Source organism: Ursus maritimus, unplaced genomic scaffold (genome assembly GCF_017311325.1).
Source record: "Ursus maritimus isolate PB19 unplaced genomic scaffold, ASM1731132v1 scaffold_6, whole genome shotgun sequence".
Classification (NCBI taxonomy): Eukaryota; Metazoa; Chordata; class Mammalia; order Carnivora; family Ursidae; genus Ursus; species Ursus maritimus.
In genome coordinates, this window is record NW_024426774.1 from 3,953,610 (window position 1) to 3,962,288 (window position 8,679).

General features: G+C 44.3%; 1 long non-coding RNA gene across 1 annotated transcript; it reads left to right on the forward strand.

The window, feature by feature from the left end:
- The first annotated feature begins 1,666 nt into the window (after positions 1 to 1,666).
- LOC121100952 lies at positions 1,667 to 5,556 on the forward strand. Its single transcript, XR_005832735.1, has 3 exons — positions 1,667 to 1,825; positions 1,902 to 2,308; positions 3,982 to 5,556. It is a non-coding gene; the product is annotated as an uncharacterized LOC121100952 (long non-coding RNA).
- Positions 5,557 to 8,679: the final 3,123 nt, after the last annotated feature.

Here is an 8,679-nt window from a genome sequence, read left to right on the forward strand (position 1 = left end):
CTATTGGCATTTTGGAGAAAGGCCCTGTCATCAGGAGCAGAAAAGTATGCATCATTTGAAAAATAGCTCTTAGCAAGCTTCTCGGCCCTGGTAGAGTTAGAGCATGGCACTATGGGATGTTAATTAACTACATGGCCAGGCTGGGTTCTATGAGACTCACTGAATTATAAGATTGGGTGGACTCATGATATGGGGAAGTGGGATCTCCAGGCCTGGGCATAAACAAGGTCAGAATGAATGAGGAAGTTGCACAGTTAGCTGGGCTCCTTACCATCCACTAGTGTTTTCTGGTATTTTTCTCTCATCTCACACTAATCATCCCCTATGGGGACAGGGTGACTTGATTCACTGGTACATGCCAAAAATGGACTGCAGGTTACACCACTCAGGGGTGGTCTTGGAAGATAGCAGTAAGGAGAAATCCTCCAGGGGACATATGTCTGGGTAGGTCGTCTGGTCGTCCACTTTGTAGGGAAAGAGAGATGACCTGAGATAAGAATATGTGCCTCGTGACACTCATAAAGTGCATGAACGGGGTGAATATTCTGGAAAGAGAAAGATTGGCATAGGGGGGACAAGAAGAAGCTTGAAGATGGGCTTACAGGAGTGAGTACAGTGTGAAGATATGTGCATCACATGGTAACGCCCAGCAAAGTGCATTCACCATGGAAGAGGTAGCAAAGAAACAGGGAATGACTGTCATCAGCCTGTCATCAGCCACCCCAGTGCGGGTACAACAGATGCCACAGTGGCAGAGATGAAGGCTACAGGAGAGCCTGTTGGTACGAGCTTCACTCACCAAGGCCCCCTAAGTCCTGTTGCTACTGAAGGCCTAATTTGCTAGCAACAGAGACCAGCCATGCAGCGCCCAGTGCTAGTAACAGCCATTCGGTAAAAACTGACTATCGGGATCTCTCCACCGTGTAAGGGACACAGATGAATCTTGACTGGGGTCATCAGATAGTCTTGGCATGGGTTTGCCTTTTCTACTTGCAGGGCCTGGGGCAGCACCACTACCCACCAACACGGGATTCCACATAATATCAGTTCCGGTCGAAGGACCCACTTCTTTGCAATGGGGGTTCAGCAGTAGGCACATGACCGTGAGAGCCACTGTTTTCATCACATACGACACCACCTAGAAGCTGCCAGCCTGCCAGAGAGGCAGAAAAACCTCTTGTGAATATAGTTAAGGTTCCAGATTAGAGACAATGCCTCATGAGTGTGGAACATGAGCCTCCAGGACACAGACTGCATGCCATGTCGACGACGCTGTGCCCTGACAGGTGGGACACAGGGCTCTGAGAACGAGGAGATAGTCGTAGGAGTGGTCTTACTCACCATTGCTCCCAGTGACCAACAGAGGGAACTGTGCTTTCCGTCCCTGCCATACGAGGTTCTGTGGCATCCAGGGGGAGAATACCTCCACCAGAGGACACAGTAGGACTCTTACTGAATTTTATTTTCCACCCAACACCCGGTCAATTTATGAGTGACCCGCAGACAAGAAGAAGAGCTTTATCCTGGCAGGTGTAGCTGACCCCGATCACCAGGGGGAGGTAGGTCTGTAGCTGCACAATGAGGCCAAGGAAGAAGGTGTGTGCTGCTCCCAGGTTGCCCCGGGAGTCTCTTGGTGCTCCTAATGCTTGGTTTGAACTGCAGGTGGACAAGTATGGGAGTCATATCCTGAGATGAGAGTGAGAACCAGAGGTTCCGACACTTCAGAGATCATGTCTGGGTCACCCTACCAGGCAATCTGCCTAGCCCAGCAGAGGCGCAAGCTGAAGGAGTGGGGAATCTTGAATTGGTGGTGGAGGAGGGGACGGTGAGTGTCAGTGACAGCCTGAGATCCACTGTGGCAGTGGGGGCTGCAGTTTATTCAAATAACCCTCTTTTCTAAGTTCTCCAGGTAACCAGTCCAACCAAAATCCTAGAGGAACTTCCCTGTTGGGGAGCACTCATGAGAAGAAGCGAGTGAATCCCTAGCGAGTGTGGACTGCAGCAGGCACCTCCCAGCTCTACGGGGAGCTCTCTTCAGGGCCTGGGCATCCACCACTCAGCTGTCTTGCCGGGAATGGCCTACAGGGAAGCACCCCACTCAAGGTTCCCTCACCTCTCAGAGCACAGTCCACATCCAATTAGTGGCTGACCTGGGGATCCAAAGGCCTGGCCTGCTTGCCTCAGCTTGGGACAAGGGAGGACATCTCCAGCTCCCGGGCTCTCTGCAGATGGCTGAGGTCCAGACAGGATCTTGTTGAGAGTCGCCCTCTCCCGGTGCCCAATTCCACCCTCCCCCCCTTCCTCAAAGGTGTGTCTTCTGAGAATACTCCCCAGTCAACGCTCTTGCTGCAGTTTTGCATCTCAGACTCTGTTTCCATGGAACACGAGCTGGCTTTTCGGTTCCAAAGCCAAGGGCTTTAAGATATTGGAAAGGCCTCAAGGAATATATAAGGTTTTGGGGGAAAAGATAAGTAAGAGTAACAATAGCTTCTTCCAAACAAAACCAAAACAAAACAAAAAATAAATTTAAGACAAAAAAGTTCCCCAGTAAATTTTCTTTTATTCTTATATTGTAACCCCCTTTATCCCTAATGAGGTTCTTACTCTAAAATCTACCGCCCTGCTATTAATATAAACATTCTGGTTTTATTGGTAGAATTTCCTAAAAGGTCCAAAAAGATTTAGTCTATGAATTTTGTTTTAGTTAATGTTACTCTGGATAGAAAGCTTATTTTTCATGACAAATTCTTGAAGGCATCCCCTGCTCCCAGGCCCATGGTCTCAGCACCGTGGTGGTCGTTTGTGAGCCTGAGAGTGGGGTCTGCCTCCCTCTCCCTCACAGGGGGCTGGAGTCCTTCGGGGTCCCAGGTCTATGGAAGGAGGGTCTCCCACCAGACTCTCCACTTTGCAATGGGACCTGGGCTTTTCATAAAGGCCATGAAAATGAAAGTTCACCAGATTTGCTCTCAAGGCAAAAGTGATTTCATTACTATGCTTCTCATTTCTGACTTCTCCCTTAGATTTTGACCTGAAAATTCATGAAGGTGTTTTTAAGAATTAAAAAATAGATATATCTAGAGTTCTTAGCTATTTTCAGGATTTAGTCTGAACACTGGGCCTGCCACGTTCATGGAAACAGAATTCCTGGAAGTATGTTTTTTAAGAAAGAAATTATTGATAAGGGTGGAATTTTAACCATCCACTCACTGTGCATATGCAGAGAACTTGTTTAGCTTATGTGACGGAAATACCCACTTTACCATTGGCATGACGGATTATAGGGTTCTAAAGCTCCATCCTGTTCGTTTTAATTCACTTCATAGGACACACAGAGAGAGAGAAATCCTTCACCATTTATTGGATGGGTGCATGTTACTAAACAGTTTCAATAATTGATTTGCATTTTACAGTCAAGACAATAAATTTGCAAATAAATGGAAGCCACTTACACGACTGTTCCGTGGAACAGCTATGTAAGATGTGAATATTTATGTGGTAAATCAGATTAAGTTGCTGAACACTTTTTTCTCATCTGTCACCAATGGTGCAAAGCTTGAGGAGTAAGCTATCAAGTGTTTGTAGTGTGTTTCGATTAAATATAAATAAACGAATCACATTTTCACGGTTATAAGCTAGTTCATCAAATGGGGGAGGCAGTGCAAACAGCCCTCTTCTCTAGAAACATATGGTTAGCAGTGTAGGCTGATGAAAATTGTGTGATAGTTCAACATTTAAATTAAGTGAAACTTCCAAAGGCTAAGAAATGATAACAGATTTTATAACGCTGATGGTAAAGCTTCATGTTGATTAAAAAAACACAAAACTATAAAACTCAAAACTAAGTTCTCATGTCTCCAAAATGTCCCCAAAGAACCTTGAGTTTGTTGTTGCTCATTAATGTTTTAGGACTGTCCTTCCTGCTGTCAAAGTTCTAAAAACAGGCTTTGCCTTTAGGATTTTTTCTTTTTCACCAAAATACAGGTGTGACATTTGGGACAATTTGTAAGTTTTTTGCTGGGGAACATAAAAGAAAACCCATCTTTTATTCTCCTTCTGCCTTGGACCTGCTGATGTTCCCACTTTGAAGTGGAGTCTGTGCTGAGGGCCATTCGGTGGGAGATGGACGCTCAGGGCAGCCGAGGAGACGGACGCTCGTTGAGTCCTTGCTTTGACAGCTGGTAGGTGTTCCCGTTTCTGCTCTGCCGAGGGGCGATTTCATGACTTCTTTGTTCTCCGCCAGCCTTCACCCCTTCCTTCCCCATCTCTGCCCTCTGAGTCGATGACCCCAGGTTCCCTGAGCTGCTGCAGGCTCGAGGAGAGGCTCCATCTCCCCCCACCCATGCCATCCCACCTGTGTGCTGCCCACCTCCCTCCCACTGCAAGGCCAGTGTCCTGGGTTGTCCCGGGTATTTTCCTGCCAGCCCACTAGGGCCTCCCCTCCAAGGTCTGTGCTTCGGTGCCTGCTGGGCTCTTTCCATGAGCGTTCAGACTTGGCTAAAGGTAAAACACAAGCCACGTGGGCCGTCCCTCTAGCTCCTTACAGGAACCTCAGTGACCGAGTCTCTACTCCCCACCACCTCGCCTCTCCTCCCCTCTTTAACCCTCTCTGGTCAAAGCTGGGTTGAAGCCCACTCTCTAGGAAGTTACTTTCTCACCCACCACCTTCATCTCAGCAAACCCAGTGGTCAGCACTTTCTCCCCCTGACCGTATCTCGCAGCGCTGTTTCACACACGGGTCCCCTCCTTTCTTTTGGGGATGCTCTCACCGCTGGACTTGTGCAACACGAATAGCCTCCTGCCGGCTGCTGATTCCCAGACATCCTTAGCGATTCCCTGTACTCATTTCCCGCTGCTGCTGTGGGCAGTCGCCCCAACCTAGTGGTGTAAGCAGCAGGATTTAGGATCTTACAGTTCTGCAGAGTACAAGTCCAACACGATCTCTCTGGGCAAAAATCAAGGTGTGGACAGAGCTGCATTCCTTCTGGCGGCTCCTGGGGACAGTCTGCTCCCCTGTCTGGCCCACACTGCTTGACATGTGACCCCTTCCGCCACCTTCAAAGCCAGAAGCATGACATCTTTTCTCCCACTCGATCTCTGCTTCTGTTCTTGCGTTTCTCTCTGACTCTAGTGCCCCAAACTTGTCCCTCCATCTGCTTCTCTTCTCCATCCATACTGTCTGAGAAGAAGATCTCACTGAGGTTTCAAATTCCGTCTTTAAGTCGATGACTTCCAATTTCTATTTCCAGTTGTGAACTCACCTCTGAGCTCCAGGTTTGAATCTGCATGCAATCTGCCTATGTTGTCCATACAACAACTCACTTGGAGGCTTAATGATGATTTCAGATCTGCCATAGCCACAAAAAACTCCTTATTTCTCCCCTAAACCTGTTGCTGTCCCCAAGCCTCTTTCAGTAATTGGCTCCATCATCTGTTTTGTTACCCAGATCAAAAACCCAAGAGCCATTCTTTATTCTTCTTCTTTTTTTAAGATTTTATTTATTTGAGAGAGTGAGCAAGAGAGAGATCACGAGCAGGAGGAGGGGGAAGGGCAGCTGCAGAGGGAGAGTGAGGACCAGACTCCCTCTGAGCAGGGAGCCCGAGATGGGGCTCAATCCCGGGACCCTGGGATCATGTCCTGAGCCGAAGGCAGATGCTTAACCGACTGAGCCACCCAGGCGCCCCTGTATTCTTCCCTATTTTTTAAAAAGATTTTATTTATCTTCTCTATTTTACCCCCTTCCACAACTAATCTATTGGCAAAACATTCCCGCCACCATCGCTCTATTCCACCATGAGCCAGCCTGGGCTCGTGAACCAGCCTCCTCACTAGTCCACTGGATCTCTCTCCCTCTCCAGTCTACCCTCCACCCAGGAGCCAATTTTCAAAACAAATTTTTATTATCAAGTATTTCAAGCAATCTAAAAAGTACAGAGAACAATAAAAGGAGCATCCAGGTAGTCACCATCCAGGCGTGACCGTGTTAACATTTTGCTTCATTTTTTTTTTTTCAAGAAGTAATAGGTCACATGTTTGTGAAATCTTCTGTTTACCCCTGTTTAGTGTGTTCCCCTTCCTTGTTCCACTTCCCAGAGGACACTACCTTCCTGCAAATGTTGCGTGCCCTTCCTCATGTGCATTTATGCTGTACCATATATATGTATTCATAAAGGAGGAATAGCATTGTGTGATGTGTCTTTATGTTTTACCAAAGTCTTCCATTTTACAAAATGTTTCTGTCGCTTGACATCTTTTAGTGTTATATTTGAAATGTATTCATGTTGATAGGCATAGATTTAGTTCATACATTTTTATTTACTGTATTTTTTAAAAGATCTTATTTATTTGTTTGTTTATTTGTTTAGAGCGTGAGTAGGGTAGGGGGGCAGAGGGAGAGGCAGAGAGAGAATCTCAAGCACACTCCGCACTGAGCACAGAGCCAACGCGAAGCTCCATCTCACAGCCCTGAGATCATGACCTGAGTTGAAATCAAGAGTTGGATGCTTAACTGACTGAGCTACCCAGGTGCCCCAGGTTCATTTATTTTATAACATTTAATAGAACATTTAACAAAATAAGCATACGTATATCATTATATGAACATAGCACAATAGGGTAAACCATTTTCCTATTGTTAGCGATGTACCAGCAAAATGTTGCTAGTGAAAGACTATCACAGTGAACATGTATGTGCATAGATCTTTTCGCACATGTATGAAAAATTGTTGTCTAAAAGTTGTAAATGTGAAAGTAGGTAAGTCTATTGATTTTTTTGTCGAATGTTAGTGCTTTTGTAACTTAAGAAATCTCTTCCCAATGTTATGAAGAGAATCTTTATATTTTTTTTCCAAAATTTTGTTTTTAAATTGAGGTCTTTAGTCATTCTGGAATGTGCATGTGTGTGTATGTGTGGGGGAGTGTGTGTTTCGTATGGTTAGCCAATTGTTCCATTCCCACTTAATGAATATTCTAGCCTTTACCTACTGAATTTTAATGCCACGTTGTGGAATACCATGTTTCTAAAAGAGATGTTGCAGCAGGGATTGCAGAGATACAACCTGGGTGCAAAGCCCAGCGCCGTTACCTAACAGGATGTCATCTTCAACAAGTTGTGTAATCTTTCTGCACTTCTACCTTAGTCCCTCTTCTCTGCAAAAGGAAGATAATATTAATAAATACCTTTTGGGGGATTAAAGGGGCAATACTGTGCTTTGATTCCTCCAGGCAGAGCCTGACACATAATAAATATTCATGAACATTACCTTTCATATTTAAATTATTATTATTATTATTTTTATTTTTATTTTTATTTTTATTTTATGCATGAGTCCTTTTCAGGGCAGGTAATTTGATTATTATAGCTTTAAGGTAGTCTTGATATCTGCAAGGCCAAATACTGCTATTTGTCAGTTTGTCAGGTTCTGAGAAAAAGCAGTAGGGAGATTTTGATTAAAAATGAATTGAATTTACAAATTAGTTTGAGAGAATTGACATATATTATTGAGGCATTCTACATGTGAACATGACATATTCCGTATTCCCTATTTTGGTCTTCATGTCTTTGAATAGTGATGTACAATGTTTCCCATAAATGTTTTATACATCTTTTGTTAGATTATTTTTAGGCACCTTATATTTTGTCATTACTGAAAAAGACAGCATTTTTTTTAACTTTTAAAACATTGTATGAGCTGCTGCTAGTATTGATTTTTAAAATTGGTTTTGTATTCTAGCAACCTCATAACTAAAAATTTATTGTGGTCTTCTGGGATTTTTTCTAACATCTTGTCTACTGCTCCCCACTCATTCTGTTCCTTTTCTTTTAAAAAGTGTATATCTCTATGATGGTAATCATTGAAATTTATAGAGTGTTTTTAGAGTGTTAGATACTCTTCTCAGCACCTGGCATGTACTAGCTCTTTCCATCTCATGACATCTCTATGAGGTCAATAATATCATTATTCTTACTTTACTGGTAGTGTTAGAGAAACAAATGTTCTGCTGCTTATAAAACTATAAGGAAGACTTCATGCAGGACTACTGCAATAGGTGTCAAGACTCTCACAATAGGGGAGACAGATGGGACTCAACTCTGAACATGGCAAAGACAATGGGCATTTATAGCCAAGCAACAGGGGGTGCAGAATCAGTGGATGGAAAATTACTAAGGGGACATCAGAAGTTGGGGGATTCTTGCTAAATTGACTTAACAGAATTCTTGTTGAAGGCGGGTGAAGGACTTAGGCATCAAAGGTAAGGGGCAAAGAGCTTCATCAGGGATGGAAGGTAAGGATTCTCACTAAGCCGACTGAGCAGGATTCTTGCCACAACTGGAGTAGGTAGGCCCAAGATAGCCTGACTCAAGGTCAAGGACAGGGTCTTTGTCAGGAGGCAATTGGGGTAGAGGGAATTGGAGTATGCCCAAGATAGCACAACTAGTTAAGAAGCCGTGTGAAGCCCTGATAGTTTGGCTCTAGGGTCAACATTTTCCGTTCCTCTGATAAGAGCACCAGAGGTCGCTGTATGGACTCTTGCCTTCTTCCTGATATTAATGGAAATGAGGCTCAGTTTGTACTATTTAGTATGATACTCAAAGTTTGGCTAAATGCCATCTACGTAGTAAGGGAAGTTCTTGTATGTTGCCAAGAAATTATTTTCTTAATCTTAAAGAAATTTTGAAT